The sequence below is a fragment of the Pelodiscus sinensis genome, chromosome 8 (assembly GCF_052426305.1).
Source record: "Pelodiscus sinensis isolate ZL-2025 chromosome 8, ASM5242630v1, whole genome shotgun sequence".
NCBI classification, from domain to species: Eukaryota; Metazoa; Chordata; order Testudines; family Trionychidae; genus Pelodiscus; species Pelodiscus sinensis.
In genome coordinates this window covers 5393464-5417129 of record NC_143059.1, presented here as the reverse complement: position 1 = coordinate 5417129, position 23666 = coordinate 5393464, and the positions used below count along the sequence as shown (strand labels likewise).

Genomic DNA, 23666 nt, shown 5'->3' with positions numbered 1-23666 from the left:
GCAGACTCATGGCAGCCACGCTGTGTGTTGCTACAGTCTGAGGCATTTGGCTGAAACGGACGACACTTTTGATTTCAACACGCTGACAGCCACAGTGGTGGGTAGGTTTCCCCAAGCCACAGCTGTGTGCAACAGCCTGGATTCCATGGAAGTACAACTCCGGCTTCTGAGTAAGTGACATTAGCTGGCTTGAGTGTCGTACAATTAAAAAAGAAAAGGAAATGTTTAAAAGCTCCAAAGGCCTAACGGGGTAGTGGTAGGGCAGGGTGAGTTTTGTGGCTGAGAAGAGGAAAAAAATGGGAACTGAATAATGAGGCACAATCTTATCTTGCTTTGAACTGCAAAAGTCCGAGCTGTGCGAAGTTGCAAACTCATCCCACACCCGGTGACTGGCGTGTGGCCTGGCATTGCCCGGGTGTCAGCAGATCTAGTAGGGAAGCTGGCCATAAGGCAAAAAACTTCTCGCGTGGTCCTTTCTGCCAGAGAGGAAAAGAAATGGATTTGCTGTGGGTGGGCAGTGCTGGGTGAGGGAGAGGATGTCTGTGGGCAAGTCAGCTCTCCTGGGATACGTGAGCTGACCTCCTCCTGGGGGACTGGGTCTGTGCGGCGGGCACAAAATGCTAGAGGGAATGTGGGGCGGGCACAAAATGCTGAGTCTGGGGTGGGAGCTTAGAACCAGCATGCTCAGTGCGTACACCACTGAAAGCAAGGTATGGTGCTAGGTTCAGGCTAACTGGCACAGCCATCACATAAGCACTGGGGGTCACCAAATGTAATGAATAATCAGCCAGTTTAAAACAAACCAAAGGAAATTTTTCTCCATGCAGTGCACAGTCGACCAGTGGAACTCCTTGCCACAGGATGTTGTGAAGACCAGGACTTTAACAGGGTTCAAAAAAGAACTAGAGAAATTCATGGAGGTTAGGTCCATTAATGGATATTAGCCAGGATGGGCAGGGGTGGTGTCCCTAGTCTATTTGTCAGAGACTGGGGGTAACAGGGGTTGGATTGCTTGATGATTCCCTCTTCTGTTCATTCTCTGTGGGGTACCCTGCGCTTCCCCCCACTGGCCCATCTTGTCTCTCGCAAAGGGCTTCGGAGTGACAGCCAAGTGTTTTCCCCTTGTGTTGGCCTGCTGGTCACGTCTGGCTGCCCTACTCCAGCTCCTGGCATATTCCCTGGCAGCAGGGACTCCATCCAGCCTCCTGCAGGATGCTGAGCTCCCTTCAGCCCCCCCCCCCCCTTGATCTCTGAGCCCTCGGTACCCCTAAGAACGGGGATAGCAGGAGCTGCAGGGGCCAGCCCGTTCCTCTTGTGCTCCCCGCCAGTCAGTGGGGAAAGTTACACAGAGTAACCTGACACCCTCTGTAAATTACCACCAGGTAAAACTGAGCTGTGTCTAGAATTGCTCAGTCTTTGGGGCTTTCTAGCCCTTGACGCGCCTTTCCCGTTCAGCACTTCGGTGAGTATTAAACTACACAACTCCAAGCCCACCTATCATGGCAAACTGCTCCATGTACAGGTGGAACCTCTCTAGTCCGGCACCCTTGGGACCTGACCGATTCTGAACCAGAGAGTTTTCCTGACCACGGGAGGTCAATATGGTCTAGCAGTGTTACCAACACAGCCACAGCTCACTGGGCTGTTAGAAGACACGGAGGGGTAAATTCGAGCTAAATCACAGCACAGAGCACTAAGAGCCAAGACTGGGGGGCTGTAAACAAACTTTATAGGACTACAGGAGACTTGTCACACCCATGTTAAGTGGGCATCTGGCTTACTCAAATCATGCTGGAGCATGGATGTTGCCGGACCAGAGAGTTCTGGTTCTGGATTAGAGAGGTTCAACCTGTCCTGCATGTATCCATACCAGAGAGCATAACCAGGGGGATATGTACATTTGATTAGTTCCAACCTGACCAGGGGCATGCCTGGCTGGGAAGCTACTCGGTATACAAGAGAAACGTGAGGCCTCTCCTTTCTGAACGTGTAACCAATACGACAGGCGAGACCGTTCTTTTGCAATACTTCTTTAAGCGGGGCGCATTACAGGAGGAAACGGCGCATCTGAAAACATCCCCGCGTAGGAAGTAAAGAGGCACATGCTGTACTCGGCTAAGGAAACAAACGTGGGGGTCTATTCATTTCCGAAAGTACGAGGTGCTGTGAAAGGCTGCTGAGGTCACTTTAAGCTGCCACTTTAAAGTAGCCATGCCATCTTGGGCTGGAAGCCCAGCAGCTCTCTGTGCTAAGGAGCATCCTTTTGCTACCTCGGGTCCCAGCCAGGAAACGGCGCTCAGGCATGGCGGGAAAAGGGCGAATTCACTCAGGAAGGAGCATGCTGCTCTCGGCCCGGTTTGGCCTGCGATTCTGCATGCTGTGGCTGAATACTTGACAGTTTATTCCTGTCAGGAAACAGGCAAGAGGGGACGGAGGTCATCAGACAAACCGGGCCCTTCGGAATGAGGGGAGTCAGACTTTTGTAGCTTTGTGGGGAAAAAAAAAAAAAGACAACTCCTTTGGGCTGCCTTTGAATTGTGTGTCCGTTGCCCTTCGGAGAGTATTTCTGCTTTCTATTTAAACATCCCTCCAGAAGTGGAAATCCTTTTACAGGAATTCAAATCGCCGACAACTGGAGACCTACCTCAGCAGGAAAATGCAGGCACTTTTATTTACCGTCAACTGATTCATTCTGGCAAAGGCAAATGCCAGAAACAGATAGTTCTTCCACTGCCGGAAACAGGAAAGGACACTACTTGAGAGGTGTCAGACTGTTTAGATTCTGGACTTCAATGAGCCTTTTTCTTATTGGGAGCCAAGATTGAGTAATAGGCATGACTTCTAACAACACTAGATCTTATGCTTATGGGGAAGCTCTCATCTCAAAGGATGTCAAAGCCTTTGCAAGTCATTTCTCTCACTCCCAGAATGGAAGGCCCCTGTAATAGAACATGGCAACTATAGGTTGTATCTCTCTAATCCAGAACTCTCTGGTCTGGAAACATCTGTGGTCCAGGATGATTTGAGTTAGCTGCATGTCCGCTTATCATGGGTGTGGTCAAGTTTCCTGCAGTCCCATAAAGTTCGTTACAGCTACCAGTCCTGGCTCCCAGTGTGCTGTGCTGTTATTTAGCTTGAATTTACCCCTCCATGTCTTCTCAGAGCCCAGTAAGCAGTGGAAGCGTTGGTAATGTGGCTAGGACCGTATTGATATCCTGTGGTCTGAAAATTCTCTGGTTCGGTACCGGTCAGGTTCTAAGGGTAAGAACCTAAGAACATAAGAACTAGCAGGTTTAAAACAAACAAAAGGAAGATTTTCTTCATGCAGTGCACAGTCAACCTGTGGAACTCCTTGCAAGAGGATGTTGTGAAGACCAGGACTTTAACAGGGTTCAAAAAAGAACTAGAGAAATTCATAGGGATTAGGTCCATTGATAGCTATTAGCCAGGATGGGTAGGAATGATGTCCCTAGCCTCTGTTTGCCAGAGACTGGAAATGGGAGACAAGGGAGGGATCATTTGATGATTCCCTGTTGTGTTCCCTCCCCCTGGGGCACCTGGTATTGGTCACTGTCATCAGACAGGACACCGGGCTAGATGGACCTTTGGTCTGACACAGTCTAGCCACTCTTATGTTCTTATGAGGGTGTTGGATGAGAGAGGTTCAACCTGTATTTTGATTTCAGAGCTGCCTGGCACCCCCATTCCATAACCCAGCCCCCGGCAGTGGCATTTGAGCTGTCCTGCTCTCAGGCTGGAATTTGGCCACCTCGGGACTTATGTTTTCCCACTGATGCGGATGAGAGTCGAGCACCATCACATTCGAGGGGCTCCCTGTCGCTGGCTGCGGAGTGACATCGATTTACGCTAGCCGAGGCTCTGCAATAATGGACCCAGTGAGTCTGGTCCCCTGGTCAGCAAAGACACTGTAGAAAGCTCTGCACTTCTGCTGGCAGGCTGCCCCCACCTGGTTAGACACACGCTCGTTCCGCGGAGCTAGCAGGCTAAAATAGCCATGTGGACACTGGGCTCGCCTTCCCAATTCGGACCCAGGGAGTGAGACAGGCTTCCACTTGGGCACCTGCTAGCAGATGGGCCGACATGCACGTAGCACCTGAGTAGCACCGGTGAATGTAGGGCTGGGGAAGGCATGCCCCAAGCCCCGCCCCTTCTGCCAGAGGCCCCGCCCTCTACAGGAACCAAGCCCCTCCCCATCACAAGGGTAAGCCTCCAGCCTCCCATGGGAACCTCCCCGGCTCTGGAGAATGGGGAGGGTGGGTGGCGTGTGGCCCCAGCCTTTCTGACCCTAGAGCATTGGAGAGGACACATTGCTCCAAGATCCCCTGCCTCAGTGTGGCAGAAGCCCGGGATATTTTCCTTTGATAGTCCATGGTCAACCGGCCCTTGCTCCAGGAGAAGAGGGGAAAGTTCTCCGGAGTGGGGTTGTGGTTGGGAATTTGAGCCTGTCCTTATGCGGGTGGCTGAGGTTAGACATGGACACCTCCTGGGTTGTTTCAGACCGTTGGTCGTGCAGATTCACTGTGCTTGCCCAGTCTCTCTGCATTCTGGCCGAAGCGTTATCGGTTCTTCCCTCGGTGTAACGGTTGTCCTCAGTCCACTTTTCCAGGAAGAGTTCCAGGGCCCACATGTCTCTCCAGCTGGCTGCAGACTGTAACAGCTCGCAGTTTGTTTACAAGGGTAGCTGTAAAGTCAGCCTCATTTGCTACTGTGATAAGAATAATTAGGCAATTAGGATAACGTGGGTAGCAAGCAAGAAGGCTCTTTCTAACTTCTCTCCCCGAGTGCCTCATCAGCCAGAAGTTAGTTCCTTAATTTAATCTAATTTACTAAAAATGACACAAGCTCTGAGCATGACTGATGAGGGAAAGTAACATCTTCATTCCTCCAAGCCATAGGATTGCTGAGAGTACGTAACCTTTCCGTGTTGTGCTGACAAGGCAGTGGTGTACCGTTGAACACACATCCCAGTGAAACACTATTGCACAATAACCTCCTTTCTTCACGAAGCTGGTTACAGAGGTAGAATAATTAGACCCTCCAATGTCGAAGGCACATTTTTCCGGGTGCAGGGGATTGATTAACCATTGGAGTCAATTCCCTACGCCAAGGCAGATTCTCTGTTTCTTGACATCATCAGAGCCAGGCTTTCTGGACGATTTCCTTTTGTCAATCCCAGAGCAAAATGATCTGGACAAATTGGAGAAATGGTCGGAGGTAAACAGGATGGAGTTTAATACGGAAAAATGCAAAGTGCTTCACTTAGGAAGGAACAATCAGTTTCACACCTACAGAATGGGAAGCGACTGTCTAGGAAGGAGTATGGCAGAAAGGAATCTAGGGGTTATAGTGGACCACAAGCTGAATATGAGTCAGCAGTGTGACGCTGTTGCAAAAAAAAGCCAACATGATTCTGGGCTGCATGAACAGGTGTGTTGTAAGCAAGTCACGAGAAGTCATTCTTCCGCTCTACTCTGCACTGGTTAGGCCTCGGTTGGAGGATTGTGTCCAGTTCTGGGAATGGCATTTCAAGAAAGATGTGGAGAAATTGGAGAGGGTCCAGAGAAGAGCAACGAGAATGATTAAAGGTCTAGAGAACATGACCTATGAAGGAAGGCTGAAAGAATTGGGCTTGTTTAGCTTGGAAAAGAGAAAACTGAGGGGGGACAGGATACCAGTTTTCAGGTATCTAAAAGGGTGTCATAAGGAAGAGGGAGAAAACTTGTTCATCTTGGCCTCTGAGGACAGAACAAGAAGCAATGGGCTTAAACTGCAGCAAGGGAGGTTGAGGTTGTACATTAGGAAAAAGTTCCTAACTGTCAGGGTGGTTAAACACTGGAATAAATTGCCCAGGGAGGTTGTGGAATCCCCATCTCTGGAGATATTGACGAGTAGGTTAGATAAATGTCTATCAGAGATGGTCTAGACAGTATTTGGTCCTGCCGTGAGGGCAGGGGACTGGACTCGATGACCTCTCGAGGTCCCTTCCAGTCCTAATATTCTATTCTATGAACTGGGTGAAATTCTCTGGCCTCTTCACCAAGAATTCTGGGCTCAAATGCTCTGCATTCCCTCTTGTCACTGGAATAGCACGGTGCTCGGTGATGATCGTCCCTTGAAGACCTGTCCAGCTCCTTCCCCCTTCGGACCATGTTCCTCACTGCAGCAAGGACTAGGGGAACCCGTTCAGAGCAGATCAGTTCCCACGCACACCTGGATTCGCCCAGTGCTCGGGGAAGTTCGAAAGCAGAACCCTGCTGGACATGTCAGAGGAGCCTCGGGGATTTCAGTGGGATTCAAGGGTGGATTCCCAAGGGGACTGAGGCCCCAAAGTCCAGCATGAAGCTGTCCCCACCAATCTCACACTCTACACTCGGCTGCTGCGTAGCTTCACCTGTGACTTAGCTCCCTAAGTCCTCGCCCCACTCCACAGCGAAGTGCTGCTCAGAGCTACTTGCAGCCTGGTGAGATGATCAGACCAGGCGTTTGCTGGCTTATCTGCCAGTGGAGACCGTGCTCATCCCACCACAGCCGGTGTGTCCCTTGGAACATCCTGCCTCCCAGGTGTTAGGGCTTCTGGGATGTGAGAGGCCCGTTTTCACATCCCCGCATGGCCTGCTTTGGGGCAGGGACGGGAGCCCTGCCTCTTCTGCCCCAGCTGAGTGCCCTGGCTGCTGGGCTGTTGGCCATGCATGGGTGCTCCCTTTCACATTTCAAGAGAAAGCCCTGGGCTGACTTAGGTTCCCACAGGTTCCTGAGCAGAGTTGGGCACTTCCCTCACAGCTCGCTGTCCTGCGTGGGGCTGTGGATTGCTCCGGCTTCACATGGTGGGAGGTGGAACGGTGAAGGCTGGTGCAGGCCCTTGAAGGCCTGTGAGTGGAGCAGGGGGAAGATGAAGAGGTCGGGTTGAGTTCCCCCATCTCCATCCCATCCTGCAGCTCCTGGGAGGCTTTCTCTGGGGGCCCCTCAGGAAGAAAATGAAAGGAAAGGCCAAGGAAATGGACCAACATGGGCCCCCTTGTTCGCATCCTCCCCTAGCATCTTCGTGGACAGGACCCGGAAGGGTATTACACCCACAGAAATGCAGGCTGAGGAGCAGAGCCAGCTAGCCGGTGCTCCTGCCCCCAATGCCAAACAAGGAGAAAACTCATGGAGATTAGGAGAGGTCCCGGAAGATTGGAAAAAGGCAAATGTAGCGCCCATCTTTAAAAAAAGGAAGAAGGACAATCGAGGGAACAACAGACCAGTCAGCCTCACCTCAGTCCCCGGAAAAATCATGGAGGGGATCCTCAAGGAATCCATTTTGAAGCGCTTGGAAGAGGGGAAAGTGATCAGGAACAGGCAACATGGATTCACCAAGGGCAAGTCATACTTGACCAATCTGATTAGCTTCTACGATGAGGTAACTGGCTCTGTGGACGTGGGGAAAGTGGTGGATGTGATATACCTTGACTTTAGCAAAGCTTTTGATAAAGTCTCCCACAATATTCTTTCCAGCAAGTTAAGGAAGTATGGATTGGATAAATGACTGTAAGGTGGATAGAAAGCTGGCTAGACTGTCTGGGAAAACGGGTAGTGATCAACGGTTCGAGGTCTGGTTGGCGGTCAGTTTCAAGCGGAGTGCCCCAAGGTTTGGTTCTAGGGCCGGTTTTGTTCAACGTCTTTATTAATGACCTGGATGAGGGGATGGATTGCACCCTCAGCAAGTTTGTGGATAACACTAAGCTAGGGGGTGAGGTAGATATGTTGGTGGGTAGGGATAGGATCCAGAGTGACCTAGACAAATTGGAGGCCAAAAGAAATCTGATGGAGGTTCAACAAGGACAAGTGCAGAGTTCTACACTTAGGACAGAAGAATCCCAGGCATTGTTACAGGCTGGAGACCGACTGGCTAAGTAGCAATTCTGCAGAAAAGGCCCTGGGGATTACAGTGGATGAGAAACTGGACATGAGTCAACAGTGTGCCCTTGTAGCCAAGAAGGCTAATGGCATATTAGGTTGCATTAGGAGGAGCATTGCCAGCAGATCCAGAGAAGTCATTATTCCCCTTTATTTGGCACTGGTGAGGCCACATCTGGAGTATTGTGTCCAGTTCTGGGCCCCCCACTACAGAAAGGATGTGGATGAAATGGAAAGGGTCCAGCGGAGGGCAACCAAAATGATGAGGGGGCTGGAGCACATGACCTATGAGGAGAGGCTGAGGGATTTGGGCTTGTTCAGTCTGCAGAAGAAAAGAGTGAGGGGGGATTTGAGAGCAGCCTTCAACTGCTTGAAGGGGGGTTCCAAAGAGGCTGGAGAGAGGCTGTTCTCAGTAGTGACGAATGGCAGAACAAGGAGCAATGGTCTCAAGTTACAGTGGGGAAGGTCTAGCTTGGATATTAGGAAAAACTATTTCCCTAGGCGGGTGGGGAAGCACTGGGATGGGCTCCCTAGGGAGGGGGTGGAATCTCCATCCATTGAGGTTCTTAAGTCTCAGCTTGACAAAGCCCTGGCTGGGTTGATTGAGTTGGGGTTGGTCCTGCTTTGGGCAGGGGGCTGGACTTGATGACTCCTGAGGTCTCTGCCGGCCCTAGGATTCTATGATTCTATGACATCGCATTGACACCAGCCTGAAATGCTGGAAAGTCACGTGAGCAGCTGGGATGCTTGGCTGGCCTGTGGCTACGGATGGTGAGTAAATTCCTAAGAATCTGCTTCATGGAGATTCCAGAAATGGAGCTAGGCCATGATCCAGCGCAGAAAAAGCAGGCGGGCTTCCTACGAAAAAACCCATCTCGCAAGAAACCAGAATGTGTGGGGGAGAGAGGGAGGGCTTTGGCTCTCCTCTACTCAGCAAACTGTTTGGCAGAAGAGATCAAGTCAACAATGGTTCGTGGGAGGTGGGATCGTCTTCACCGGAGCCCTGCGATGTGCTGATACAATTCAAACATCATCCCTCGAGAAAACCAACCAACCTTCCTCTCTACACCTGACTCATCTCACACACCTGAGGTTTCCTGGCAAAGCAGCTGTTAAGAGACACTGGATTTGTTTCAAGACAAGTAAAAATCTTGGGCTCAGACTTCCAGCCAAATAGGATCTAACGCCTTCATCTGATTGTCTTGATCCTTTAGACTTTCACTGTCAGAGAGTGCAAAGTGTTTTATACGGAGTCGTTTGTCTAAAGCTCTATCGAGCACTGTGGTCCAATGGTTAGTGCCAGGCCTGCAAAGCCATGGCCTATTTCTGGCACAGTGTCTTGTATGGTCCCTGGGTGCTCAGATGAACGCCTCTGATTCACCCTTTCTGTGGAATTATTCTTGGCTCTCACATGTAACTTAGTCCTGTCTCAAGGCATATCTCTAAATCACAACTGAAAATTACACCCACTGTTCTCTTCTCACTTGATGACTGGTTAAGGGGAATTCTCTGGAGGAAGATAGAAATTGCCACACTGTCTCAGACTGAAATCCATCTAATCCGGGATCTCGACTCTGATGGTCTTCTGTATCAGATACGCCTTAGGAAAACCTCCCCTTTGTCAGAGATCAACTTAAGCAGCCCCGAAGGCTGAGCTGTGACATGTCTTCCAAAACATTAAATATTGTGGATCCGGATTGTCCTATTGTCCATGCAAATGTACTGCTAGCCTTTGAATCTCGGTAAGGAAAGATAATAGAGCAGGTAATAAAGGAATTGATCTGCAAACATCTGGAAAAAATAAGGAGATAGGTAACGGCAGCATGGATTTGTAAAGAACAAATTATGTCAAACTGAGCTAATAGCTTTCTGTGATAGCATAACAAGTCTTGTGGATACGGGAAAAGTGGTGGACACGGTATACCTAGACTTTACTAAGGCATTTGATACGGTCTTGCATGACCTTCTTATCAATACACTAGGGAAATACAACCTAGATGGGGATACTATAAGGTGGGTGCATATAACTGGCTGGATATCCATTCTCAGAGAGTAGTTATTAACAGTTCACAATCATGCTGGAAAAGCAAAACAAGTGGGGTTCCGCAGGGGTCTGTTTTAGGACGAGTTTTGTTCAATATCTTAATCAACGATTTAGATGATGGCATAGAGAGTACAATTATTAAGTTTGCAGATGATTCCAAGCTGGGAGGGGTTGGAAGAGCTTTGGAGGATGGATCGTAATTCAAAATGATTTGGACAAACTAGAGAAATGGTCTGAGGCAAATAGGATGGAATTCAATAAGGACAAATGCAAAGTGCTCCTCCTAGGAGGGAACAATCCGTGTCACACAGACAGAATGGGAAGCGACCGCCTAGGAAGGAGTCCTGCAGAAAGGGACCTAGGGGTCAGAGTGGAACACAAGCTACATATGAGTCAACAGTGTGACGCTGTTGCAAAAGAAGCAAACATGATTCTGGGCTGCATTAACAGGAGTGTTGCGAGCAAGACACAAGGAGTCATTTTTCTGCTCGACTCTGCGCTGATTAGGCCTCAGTTGGAGTGTTGTGCCCTGTTCTGTGCACCACATTTCAGGAAAGATGTGGAGAAACTGGAGAAGGTCCAGAGAAGAGCACCAAAAATGATGAAAGGTCTAGAGAACATGAGCTATGAGGTGAGGCTGAAGGAACTGTGCTTGTTTAGTTTGGAAAGAGAAGACTGAGAAGGGGCTTGATAGCGGTTTTCAGGTATCTAAAAGGGTGTTACAGGGAGGAGGGGGGGAAATTGTTCTACTTGGCCTTTGATGACAGGACAAGAAGCAATGGGCTTAAATTGCAGCAAGGGAGGTTTAGGTTGGGCATTAGGAAAAACTTCCTACCTGTCAGGGTGGTTAAACACTGGAATAAATTGCCCAGCGGGGTTGTGAAATCACCATCACTGGAGATGTGTAAGAGCAGGTTGGACAGACACCTGTCAGGGATGATATAGACCATGCTTGGTCCTGCCATGAGGGCAGGGGACTGGACTTGATGACCTCTCAAAGTCTCTTCCAGTTCTAGTATTCTATGATTTTATGATTCTAAGTTCTTGGCCTTGGTGGTATCCTGTAGCAGTGAGTTCCTCAGTTTATTTATCAATTGTGTGAAAAAGTGTTTCCTTGTCTTGGTTTTGAATTTCTCACCTTGTAATGTGATGGAATGTCCCATTCATCTTTTCTTAGGAGTCTCGGCGCTTCTGTTCTCCTTAGTGACTCACTCTGCCCCGGTCATTATTTTATATCCTTTCATAAAAGTGTCCCCTCTTATGGGTCTCCTTTCTAAGGTGACAGCCTCTATCTTTCCAGCTTCTCCTCTTAGGAGAGTTTTTCCAGGGTCTTGATCATTCTCATTGCTCCTCTCCATTGCCCTCTCTTCTCTCTAGTTCTTCAGTATCCTTCGAGAGAAGCAGAGACCAGCCGTTCACATAATATTCCAGATGAGGCCATATCATTGATTTATTTGATGGCCTAGATGTTCTCTGTATTATTCTCCATTTGTCATGTACCCTAACATCTTGTTTGCCACTTGACCACAGCTGCACATTCCTTCCTTTCCATCTGTCACAGGTATTTAGAAAGTGTCTATCTCCTTGGAAAGGGAATTTATTATAGTTCCAACATGCAAAGAACTTTATTCCTCCTCTGAAACATGTGCAGGGGTATTGGGATTTGCTTAATCTCTTAGGCTTACTTATATGTATTTGTGAGCCAAATTTTGCCTGGAGATGAATATGTGTAGATCCCACATGTGTCTGTCTCAGGGCAAAATTGGATTCTCTACTGATTTGTGGCATCTAGGGGACAAACCCTGAAATATTAACTCAGAAATCTCATTGATGAGTACAAAAAACAAGAGTTAGATTTAGGGGAACACTGGGGTTGCTTTGAACATTTCCTGCTTTCCAGATATTTTCCACTTAACTCCCCTTTTAAACATTATCTTGATTTAGAGATCCAAAGAGAAGCAAACTTTTCTTCACCTCTGATTTGCAATTTGCTATTTGTTGGCCTAATCAGACGTGAATAGTAGATTGTATTGACCATGACTGCTATCAATCTGGGTTTGTGTATGCAGTGTGATGGGTCAAGCTTACTCTGACTCTCAAGCTATGTCTACACTTCAGAGTTTTTGCAGAAAAACAGCCGTTTTCCCACAAAAACTCGTAGAGCATCCACACCTCAAGCGCGTTTTTACACAAGAGAATCGAAAGAACAGAGGGGTTTTTGTGCAATTGGTCTTCCTCTTTCAACGAGGAAGAAGCCTTTTAGCGAAAGAGTCTCTTCCGACTTTAGCATCTCTGCACATAGACATCTGTGAGCCGCTACCTCACTGCTCATCTGCGACTGTCATCCAGTGGCATGGGAGAAGGGTGCACGGGCAGGATTCACTGGCAGATGTTATGGCCTTTGGTTGCTGAGTACCATGCGGGGATGCCTTTCTCCATCGTGATGGGGCCGCATCTGTGTCCACAGATAAAAGGGTTGCAATCCAGAGATGGCTCAAACGCCTTCCCCTGGCATTCTGCCCCCTGCCCGAGCCAGCAAGGGAGTGGGCCCCAGCAGAACAATAAATAGAGCTTTCTCCAGAAGTCATGCCAGGGGGTGACTTGCCCGCTTTACACTCTGGAATTGAGCCTTGTATTTCACACTCCTCTGCAGTGTGCCCTGTCAGCTGAGCATGTGGGTGGCCACCCAGGATGCTGCCCAGATGATTAGAAGAGCACCCACCAACCTGGGTATATGTTGGTGGTGCACATCTATGCATGCATCGGTGCACATAACAAAATTTATTCTGCACACAAATGGAAACATGTATAGGGAATGTCGTCCCTCGGTGGGTACACATGTGCCTTCACTTGAGCAGACTGACTAGACAGCAATCTAATAGCCTGCTAGCAAAAGAGAGCAGCTCTTAGAGCACCTGGTAATGTAGAAGAAATTAAATGGAGAACGAATGTATCTGACTAGGAGATGAGCTGAGGGCGCACAGCACTTGGCAGGATTTGGTCAGTGCTACCCTGATGTCATGCCAATGGGACGGAGAGGCCCTGCAGATGGTATGACTGGCAGCTTTTTGGTTGGCGCAGAGAGAGAGAGTCCAGTGCCGTAGGCCATGAAAAGGCTGCCCTGCCCATAATAAAAGGTTCTTTAATACCATCCAGGGGTGAGTCCTCTTGTTTCTAATCTATCAAAACTAATTTGGGCCCCTTGAGTCTTAGGCCCATGGCCTTCCCCGTCCCTAATCAAAAAACGGAACGTTTTGGCAGCTGGGCCGTTTCGTGAATGAGCTGCTGAATGTAAACAATGCTGTGCGTTAACGGGGCTCATGTTTACAAGCATTCCCCTGCGCTAACCTCAGACCCTGGCCTCCTCCGGACCTGGGGAGGAGGCGTGTCTGAAGATAACAGGAGAGTCTACCCTGGTCCCCAGATTCCCGTGTGGTTGTGTTGTCTCGGGCCTGTCTGCCTAAAATATCCACGGGGCAGGACCGCTTGTTTTCCGCACCCAGCGCCGTCTGAAGGAAACGTCTGCTGAGCATTTGGGCTCGGGCCAGGATCCTGTCAGGCTAGCATGAAGCTTTGCCAGGGACTTGACAAAACATTTTTTTTCTTGTGCAAGAACATTTTTATCAAATTGCTCCCATTTAATGAGACTTGCATTTAACGGTGGTGACTGGCTGTTTTGAGGGGACCCAGTGCCTGTTCGGTAGGGCCGGGCTAGGAAAGTGGAAGCTCCGGTGAGATGAGAAATCAATGATTTTATATTGAAGGACGTTGCTTGTGGTTGTTGTGTGTGGCAAAATGAGTGTGGTCAGGCGCAGGAGCGATTCACGATAGGGGACGCATGTAACTTTCAGCTCCATTGACAGATGTTTTGGGGTAACATGGAAGCCTGTCATTTTGGAATAACATCTGGGGGTTGGAGAGGCAAACCTGACCGCTTGAGTCTGATTTCAGTAATAAAAAAGTCACCTACTCACACGCTAGTCAGCCTGAGGCCTCCTGAATGTTGTCTCCACATCAAACGGAGCAGCGGGAAAATATCAATTCAGGTGAACGCAGCCAGACAGCCACCTACCCAAACTTTTTTGCCCCGGCTCAGCGATCTGAGAAGCAAACGCTCTGTCCCCTTTGTGATGCTGGCAGGCCAGACGCAGGCCGTCGCTATGTACAATTTCCTAGCCAGATCAGGCCATTGGAGTGTTAGGTTTACTCAAAATAGGCGTTAGTTTGGGAAGAATGAATAGGGACTCTGGGAGATGCCTGCACGGTGTTCCCAGGCACGACTCTCACGTACAATATCCACGTCCTATGTCGCGAGGCAATAGTTAAGTGTGTGCTTGAAAACTGTTCACCCCCACAGTGATGAGCCAGGCGGTACCAAGTGTGAGCTACCAGGAGGTGTTATCTCCTGGCCAACACAAGAAGGCCCATAGACACCAGACAAACCATTATGGAGCATCAGAGGACAAAATTGCTCGCAAGCCTGCCCCCCATCCCTTCTTGCCCTGACGAAAAGGAGACCTGCGTGTGGACTTATCGCATCATCTCAGGATGGAGAGAGGCTGTTCTCAGTGGTGGCAGGTGACAGAACGAGGAGCAATGGTCTCAAGTTGCAGTGGGGGAGGTCCATGTTGGATATTAGGACAAACTATTTCGCTAGGCGGGTGGGGAAGCGCTGGGATGGGTTCCCTAGGGAGGGGTGGAATCTCCGTCCCTAAAAGTTTCGAAGTCCTGGCTTGACAAAGCCCTGGCTGGGTTGATTTAGTTGGGGTGGGTCCTGCTTTGGACAGGGGGCTGGACTCGATGACTCCTGAGGTCTCTTCCAGCCCTGGTGTTCTAGGATCTCGAACTCTGGAGGTGGGGAACAAAAATCCCTGACAAGAAGAAACTGCATCTATTGGCTGTTTGGATTCTGAAGGGCCAGAGACACCAAACTGTAGCTTGAAAACCCCCAGGGCTGTCACTCGCATCTGCCCTGGGATTGACAGGTCACTGCAACACTGTCACTCTTGGCAGTAAGCCAGTAACTCATATGTGTATGTGTGTGTGTGGGGAGGGTTGGCTTGCTTTCGCCTGTAAATAACTCTCTTCTTTTTCTTTCCTATTGAACAACCCTTCGAGTTCATTGCTGAATTGGCTACCGGTGCTGTCTTTGGTGTAAGAGCGAAGGTACCAATTGATCCCGGGAAGGACGTGACTAATTCAGTGTGAGTGGGGTGTGATTGTTGATGCAAGTGACCATTTTTCACCAAGTCCAGTCTGTCTACGTGAAATCTAATTATAGAACACAGTTTGAGGTGTCTGTTTCTGATGGTCGTGAGCCACTCCGGGCAGTGTGACGCTCTCCAAACACCCTCTCTTCATTTCATATAGATTCAGGCTAAAATTCCCTCTCAATTTTTCCACCCATGTGTGGAATAAATTTTGTGGCATGCACCCAGGCATGAGCAGATGTGCACCACCCGTAGGAACACATGCTGGCGGTTGTGGGTGCTCTGCTCCGCCCAAGTGCTCAGCCTACAGGGAACTATGATCGGGGCCGTAAGAGGTTGATTAGATCGGGGTGGAGAACTTATGGCCCACGGGCCCTATCCTCCACCAGTGCCTTCATGCAATGGGGAGGTACTGACAGACGGGCAAAGGAAGCAGCCTGGTCCCAAGCCCTGCAGCTTCTCCTTGCCACCAGGTTTGCGACACCCCCATTATCTGGACCCACTGGGACTCCCCTACACACTGCTGGTGGGTGAATGGCTACTGTTCCAGACAGCAGCAGAATGTGCCAGCATGGCTGGAGGCCGGGCGAAGGTGGCAGAAAATATTTGCCTATTTTTATGGAAAAGTCAGGACATCTGCAGGACACCTTAAATATGAGACTGTCCCGTTAAAAACAGGACGTTAGGCCACCCTATGGAAAAACCACTCACCCGACAGGAGGCTGTGGAAGATGAATTAGAGTATTTTTTGTGTGTGTGTGGGGGGGGGGGGCGGGGTGGGGAGGGGGAAGGTCTGGATAAGGCAATACAAATGATCATTATTATTAACTTGATTTTATTATGGACCTCCCTAAATCCCAACCCAGACCCTGCTCCAGGAAAACAGGGAGATATTTTTGGCCAAAGGTCTCCTCCCTACTCAGGGGGTGGTCTGGGAAAAGTTCATGGGAAACACCTACCCTGCCTGTCAAAATGAGCACAGCAACATAAGACTTGGGCTGGCAGTCAAAGAGTTCAGTCCCTCGCTATTTCCGACGAGTGTTCTTGGTAAGCCGTGCGCTTTTGCGGCCGCGCAGAGGAGATTCAAATGCTGCCCAGCTGATTAGCCAAGCTCCCACAGCTGGCTGGGTGTGTATGTTTCTATGGATGGTGCACATTCACACATGCCTCAATAAATATAAAATTTATTCCGCACTTGGATGGAAAAGATTTGAGGGAACATTGCCAGCAACCTTATTACATAATCCCATTATTAATATGCTTATCAAACTCCATCTTAATACTAATTAGGCTATTGGTCCCCTCTCAGAGGCTGTTCCAGAACTTCTGACCTCTGGTGGTTAGAAACTTCTAATTTTCCTGCTTAAATTTATGCACAGACTATTTATATGCAAACAGCCTTCTAGAGTAGCAGCCGCTCTCCATCACTGGCCTATGAGATCCTCCCACAATGCACCTGGTCATTTATGCTGCAGTCTGTAAAGAACCATTGTAGGTGTTGTGTCCTAGAGCATGTGCAGCATGGGAGGGAGGGAAAGGCTGTCTTTTATCTCAGCTCCTATAGCTTCAGATTCTGGGCCCGAGCCGCTGGAGGTGGAAAGTACCCCTAAGTATACCAGATCATAGAAGTAGTGATTCCGTTGTTGAATCTCACTGCGCGATCTGCCCAGTTAACATCCACAGAACAACAGCACAGTGAGAGTGGGGGGGTCCCGGCAGTATGAGTTGGCCGCTCGTTTTATTGTTTGCCCCATCGCCTGCGTCAAAAGCCTCCAGCGCTTGTTTGTAACACACGGGCTAGAAGGAGGACTGCCTTTCATGCACTTGAAATGGCTTGCCTTTGACAGCCCCTCCGTGTTCGTTCTGATGGGAAAGAGAAAGCAATAGCCCATGAATAAGTTTCTGTATGAATCAACCCTCTCATCTAAACTAAACTGCGTCCTTTCATTGACCTCTGTGAAACCAGCCCTCGACTTCGTTTAAAAGAGGAATAGGGAGCACAGGCGAAGGCACTGATGGAGGTGTCACGTTTCAGTCTCTTCTGGCCCTGCCACAGGTTTTGTAGTGCGGTCCTGGGGAAGGCGCTGCTCTGCGCCTCAGTTTCCCCCATCTGAGAGAGAGGAATAATGCCTGGAGGGCAGGGGAATTTCCCAGATGTGTTCCATACATGCAATGCTTTGTTTTTTTCTCCCTGCCCTGAAGGGAGGCTGGTGTGTGGGGAGCCCCACATGTTCGGGACGATTCCGGCACATATGGGTACTTAAAATTTTGGGACACCATCGAAACAGCAGGTAAGAGTGGGTCATGTAGGAGCCGACCTGCTTTTACCTGCTGTCCCAAATTATAGTGATGTGAGCACACGAACGCTGGGGGGGAGGAGTTACCTACTTGGTTACCGCCCATGAGTGGCAGGTGCGGTAGGCAAGGGAAGGCATTGCCCCGCCCACATTCCATCCCCAGAACCCCTGCTGTAGGCCTACTGGAGGAGGCAGAAAGTTGCTCCCCCGAGCACCCGCCCTCCCCGTGCTCTGGGCTGGGGCTGCACCACCCCACTTGCCTGAGGTGCTGGGGGCGGGGCCTGGGCAGAGGGGGAGGTCTTGGGGGCGGAGCCGGGGGTCACCTCCCCAGCCCTACCTTCACCCACCACCCATGTTACTGCCTCCTGTTCTTCCTACTCTTAGGCATCCGGAGCTGGGCTCCTCTCTCCCTCGCTGGAGGGGTTTTAACTCCCAGGCCGCAGCCAGGCATTTAACCTCTTCCCTGCTGGACTGTCCCAGGGGAGGTGCTATGGGGAGGGGGTGTGGAGAACACAGTGCGGGGGCAGGGAGTGCATGGAACAAGTCATGTGGGGTGGGTAGATGGGGGGGATCGCGTAGGGCCCCACAAATTCTACGGGTGACCCAGCCCGTTCTGACTTTGTTTATTTTGATGTCATTGTTTCATTTGTCTCCCATTAGAAAACTCTTTCTGAACTCTTTGGCCTAACCACAGTTCCCCCAGGAGCGAGAGCGTGTGGGCCGGGACGGGGAAAGGAATGCAAGCCGTGGAAATTCCCTTTTTGCAACAGCCCTGCCTGTGACTGGCCGGTGAAGGATCAGTGGCCAACGAGGACATCTGGCAGCCGCTTCAGTTCTATTGGGTCGGACACGTGAGTGCAATGAAGTTTACATATCGCTCCTGAGGGCCAGGCCTGCTCCAGAGTCTGTCCCCTCTCGCCCCAGGAGAGGAGATGCTGGGGAAGCCACAGGGTTGTGCAAAGCCACCTCTTCCTCTCCCTTGCAGCTCTGTCCTGCAAGAGGCTGCTGGCCCTTAAATCCTACTGAAGCCAGGTCAATGCAAAAAAAAAAAAGCCAACGTGATTCTGGGCTGCATGAACAGGAGTGTGGTGAGCAAGACACGAGAAGTCATTCTTCCCCTCTGCTCTGTGTGGATCGGGCCTCAGCTGGAGTGTTGTGTCCAGTTCTGGGCACCACGTTTCAAGAATAAGGTGGAGAAGTTGGAGAAGGTCCAGGGAAAAGCAACAAAAATGATGAAAGGCCTAGAAATCATGAGCTATAAGCGAAGACTGAAAGAAGTAGGTTTGTTTAGTTTAGAAAAGAGAAGACTGAGAAGAGACATAAGAGCTGTTTTCAAGTACCTAAAAGGTTGTTACAAGAAGGAGGGAGAAAAATTGTTCTCCTTGACGTCTGATGGTAGGATAAGATGTGATGGGCTTAAACTGCAGTAAAGGAGGTTTAGGTTGGACGTTAGAAAAAAATCCCTAACTGTCAGGGTGGTTAAACATTGGAATGAATTGCCTAGGGAGGTTGTGGAATCTCCATCCCTGGAGATATTGAAGAGCAGATTGGACAGACATCTGTTAGGGATGAGCTAGATCAGTGTTTATCAATTCTATTTGGCCACAGAACCCTTTTCAGCTTGAAAAAAAAAAAAGACCCGCCATGCAATTTGTCGAGCAAAAAAAGGCTCTGTCTCTTTAAGAGGGGGTTGGGGAGTGCCGAGTTCTCGTGGAACCCTTACTTTCGCTTCGCGGGTTCCAAGGAGCACCAATTAGGAAACACTGATTTAGATGAAACAAAATACAGGACTATGCAGCACTTTAAAGACTAACAAGATGGTTTATTAGGTGACAAGCTTTCGTGGGCCAGACCCACTTCCTCAGATCAAATAGTGGAAGAAAATTGGCACGGCCATATATACCAAAGGGATACAATCGAAAAAAGTGAATCCATATAAAAAGGACAAATCAAATTTCAGAACAGAAGGAGGATGCGGGGGGAGGTAAATGTCTGTGAGCTAATGATATTAGAGGTGATAATTGGGGAAGCTATCTTTGTAATGGGTAAGATAATTAGATTGTTTATTCAGACTCAGGTGTAAAGTGTTGAATTTAAGCATGAATAACAGTTCAGAGGATTCTCTTTCAAGTGCAGTCTTAAAAGGCTTTTGATGATTTAGATGTTCGATGATTTAGATAGTGCTTGGTCCTGCCGTGAGGGCGGGGGACTGGACTTGATGATCTCTCGAGGTCCCTTCCAGTTCTAGTGTGTTATGAGTCCATGATTCTGTACTAGACCCGGAAGATCAGCCTAAGCTAACAACTCCAGTTATTTTAATAATGTAACAGGAGCTGAGGTATCTTAAGCCGAGTTTGGTGCCATCTCCACAGTGGGAGGTTGAAGGGGGAAATGCTTCCTTGGACTTCCCTTATTCCCCATGAATCAAGGAGTACCGGCGCTGACTGGGGGCACATTCGGCATTTGATTTAGAGGGTCCTACCTAGACCTGCTAAATCAAACACCAGAAGATCGCTCTCCAGCATGATAAGTACAGACAGGGCCTGAGTGCTTGGCACCTTGCTAGATAGGGCCTTGCATTGCAAGGAAGGAGCCGTGCTGCAGCTTAACTCCCATGACCTAATTCGCTCTGGTGTCACTCAGACAGGAGAACGTTGAGCTTGTTGCTTTCCCTGCTCGAAGGGGGGTTGGAGCTAGTCCCTAAAAGATGGTAAATTCGGAGTCATGAATTTTGGATTTGGAGCCACGATTGGCCCAAGGCAGGGGAGAGGGTTGGATCAGGCCAGTTTTTCCTAGCTATCTGGAGAAAACATGGAGCCGACGGAAGAAATCCAAAGGTGCTGGGTCCCAACACACACCCAGAGCTTTGTAGTGACTCGGACATCGGCTGAACACCAGACTCCTTTGTCATGGCTGGCTCCTGACACGTTCCTCCAGACGGTTTCGATTCAGTGGGGAGGAGCTAGCCCTGAAAGAGATCCAATTTGGTCCAGCGTACGGGGCAGATGACCTGACTGTGACATGGTGCTGCTAGGCTGCAGAGGGATGGTCGTGGGTGTCGGGACACCAGGGGCTCTAAGCTTGGGGCTGCCAATGACCATGAGCAAAGCACTTTACCTCTATGAGCCTCTGCCCCCCTTGTCCCACTAGGTCTGTTCAGATTGTAAGCTCTTTGGGACAGGGCCTGTCTCCAATGTTCCTTGCAAGCTGAGCTCTTTGGCGGCCACCGAGGAGCGATTTCAGTGCTGCCTATCTGATTCTCAGAGCACCCACAGCTGGCAGCATGTGTTTCTATGGGTGGTGCACATCACACATGCCTCAGTGCATATAATAAAATTTATTCAACACATGGATGGGGGGGGGGAAGAGGGAACATTGCTCGTCTCTCACTAGGACACATCTCACATGGCAACCGAGACTGGATCCACTAACTTGCAGGGCTCATGTTGCAGGGCTCAAAATTGCAGTGTCGACGGAAGCGCCGGGCTCCAGTTTGAACATCTATGCTGCGGGTATTTTACTGCAGCGTAAACAGATCTCGTGCGTCTGCTCCCTGCCCAGCACAACAGGCCCTGACCTCCGCCCTGAGACAAATAATAATACTAAAACTCAGGAGGGCGGCGGGTCTTGATTTGCAGCCATACAACTTGAATCAAAGAGGTGTGGAGACGCTTGGACTAGCAGGAAACGTTTTATATGCTCCCACGGAGCGTGTTGTTTGAGAGTCCCATAACGCATATATAAGGAGATGCTGATATACTGTCTGTACGTTTCATTAGTCTGTTGATTATGGCGGATGTGTTGACAGTCGTGGGTGACGTATGAGGTGCAAATCAGAGCAGGCAGCATGGAGACATCACGGCTCGCTTGGCCAAAAGAAGCTGCAATGAAGCGCACGAGGCAACTCAGCCAGAATGCTTGTTTCATACATTTTTCTGGGGCGTGCAAAGTTTTTGCCAGACAGCACTCGGGGGCTGGGCTGTGAGACGCTGAACAAGTCCTCGGAGGTGGAACATGTATGTAGCTCCCATTGGATAAGCATCTTTGTTGGGTTTACTTCCAAACAGGCGTCACCGAAAAGTGGTGTTCCCGGGAGATCTCAGAGGCAATGAAATTAGACTTGCCTGGTGTCGCTTTTGAGGCGAGCAAGGCAAATCGTGGATTTTTCAATTCATTGGCAATGTTGAAAAGTTGGGGAAAAACTTGTGTCAGATTTGACCCAAACCAGAAACATTCATAATTGTTGATGACTCTAAAAATAAAAGTAAATCAGTTGGGGGTTGAACCTAATGTGTCCTTTGATCCAAATGAAAATGCTTTGTTTTGACTTCATTTCTTCCTTGAAATGGTTTAGAAATGATTAAAAGAAGACATTTTGAACCATCTGTCGCTTAGAGAAACTAAAATGTTTCATTCTGAAAATGACAAAACATGTTTTGGTTTTTCGGTGGGTGCGGGTTGGGATTCCTGGAGGATTTTGTTAAGCAGTTTGGTGAAAAAGACATGGATTTGCTAAATATGTCGGTACCACCATAGCTGAGAGTTTCACTGAAATTATTTTTTGGTTGAAAAATTTCATCCGCTTCTTCTGAATTGCAGCCAGTGAAATTTTTAGCCTAAACAGGAATCTCAAGCATTTTGCAAGAAAAAATTGACCTGTCTGGCATAGTTTGACTATAGAGCAAGTGGCCATTGTAATGAATTGACCAGTTTGTATGTGAACCACTGCCCTTTAGCGGATGCTATCAGAAGTGCTCAGCTGTGTTTCATAGGCCCTATACTGCTAACTGCTAGTGGGAGTTCTCCGTTTGTTCAGTTGGCAGAGGTCTGCACTTTAGAAGTAGGAGGATCATAGTTCTATTCCTACTGCTGCCCTGAAGATCTTAATAGCCATGGTCTGAAGCAAAGTCACAATCACAAACCCCTTAGATAATGACCGATGGGTTCCAAAATCAACCCGCAACAACATTTTATTTCTCTTCAGCAGTTAGATCTTCAAGCCAGCAGATGTTCTCTTGGCTCTTTGAATGACTCTCAGCTTAATCAACATATAACCCGCTCTTAGTCTTTGTTTGTCTAATGACGAGTCAAAATATGTTTTCAGTTGAATCAAATAAAGTCGTGTTTACACAAGTGTTTTGCAAGGGTGTTTTATGGCTTCTTCTCTCTTTGGCCAGGCTATTAAATTGAAATCCACAGACGTTCATGCCACGAATGGTGTGGCAACTGCCGACGGGCACAACGCACTGTGCACTTGGCATATTGCAATTTCTAGTAATAGTCTTCTCTTTCTTCCTCCGTATTAATGAGGGAAACAATTGGAAAGGAGCCAGGGCACTTCCTTAGGGGGCATTTCCAAAGCAGAGCCTGAGATGCAGCCGTGTGCTTTTATTAACATCGACGCTAGCCTGTTCCCAGCGTGCTATTTTGAGAACGCACCAAGCAGTGACAGCACACGGACGGACAGACAGCCCGCCTCCCCCAAGGCAGATCAGCAGATGGCAAAGCAATAACAAGAAAACCCGGAGCGCCTCGAATTCCGGGTTGTCTCGGTATTTGGAGTCTTCCCTCTGGAGAGTTAACCGTGAACGCTCTGGTAAGTCGTTAGCCCATACGTACACGTTAGGCGTCGTATTAATATAAGTGTGGGGAAGCTGTGTGTGTCTCCACACCCTGCCCCCGTCCCAAGTTTCCCCGCAGCCAATGGGAGCTGCAGAGGTGGTGCATGGAGCCCTGCCCCCAATCCCCTGTCCTCTGGTCAGAGGGGGGTGTGGGTCACTGCAGGAGCCGCCCCAGGTAAGCACTACACCCCTCAGCCTCTCCTGCACTCCCACCCCCGGTCCAGACTACCACCTGTACCCCGCAACCAAACTCCTTCCCAGAGTCTGCACCCCAAACACCCTCCTCTACCCCTGTCTCCTGCCCCAGCCCAGAGCCTGTGCCCAGGGCCAGTCCTAACCAATTGGCACCCCCGGGCGACTGCCTGGCTCACCCGTAGGGTTGCCAGATGGTTTAAGAAAAAAATAAGGGACAAGACCATCTCTGTCGATGGCCCCTTGAAAATCGCGGCCCTGGACAACTGCCCAGCTCGCCTGCTCCTAAGACTGGCTCTGCCTGCACCCAACACCCAAACTGTACCCTAAGCCACCTTCCCAGAGCCCACCTCCCTCACCCACCCAAACTCCCAGAACCTCAGGC

The 23666-nt window shown here is 49.4% G+C and overlaps 1 long non-coding RNA gene across 1 annotated transcript in view; it reads left to right on the top strand.

Moving 5' to 3' along the window:
- LOC112544969 (uncharacterized) overlaps window positions 1-22879 on the top strand; it is a 54827-nt gene extending 31948 nt beyond the window's left edge. The window contains exons 2-3 of the long non-coding RNA XR_012905531.2: window positions 18129-18319; window positions 20921-22879. This is a non-coding gene — a long non-coding RNA (uncharacterized LOC112544969). The remainder of the gene's footprint in view (window positions 1-18128; window positions 18320-20920) is intronic.
- The last annotated feature ends 787 nt before the right edge of the window (window positions 22880-23666 follow it).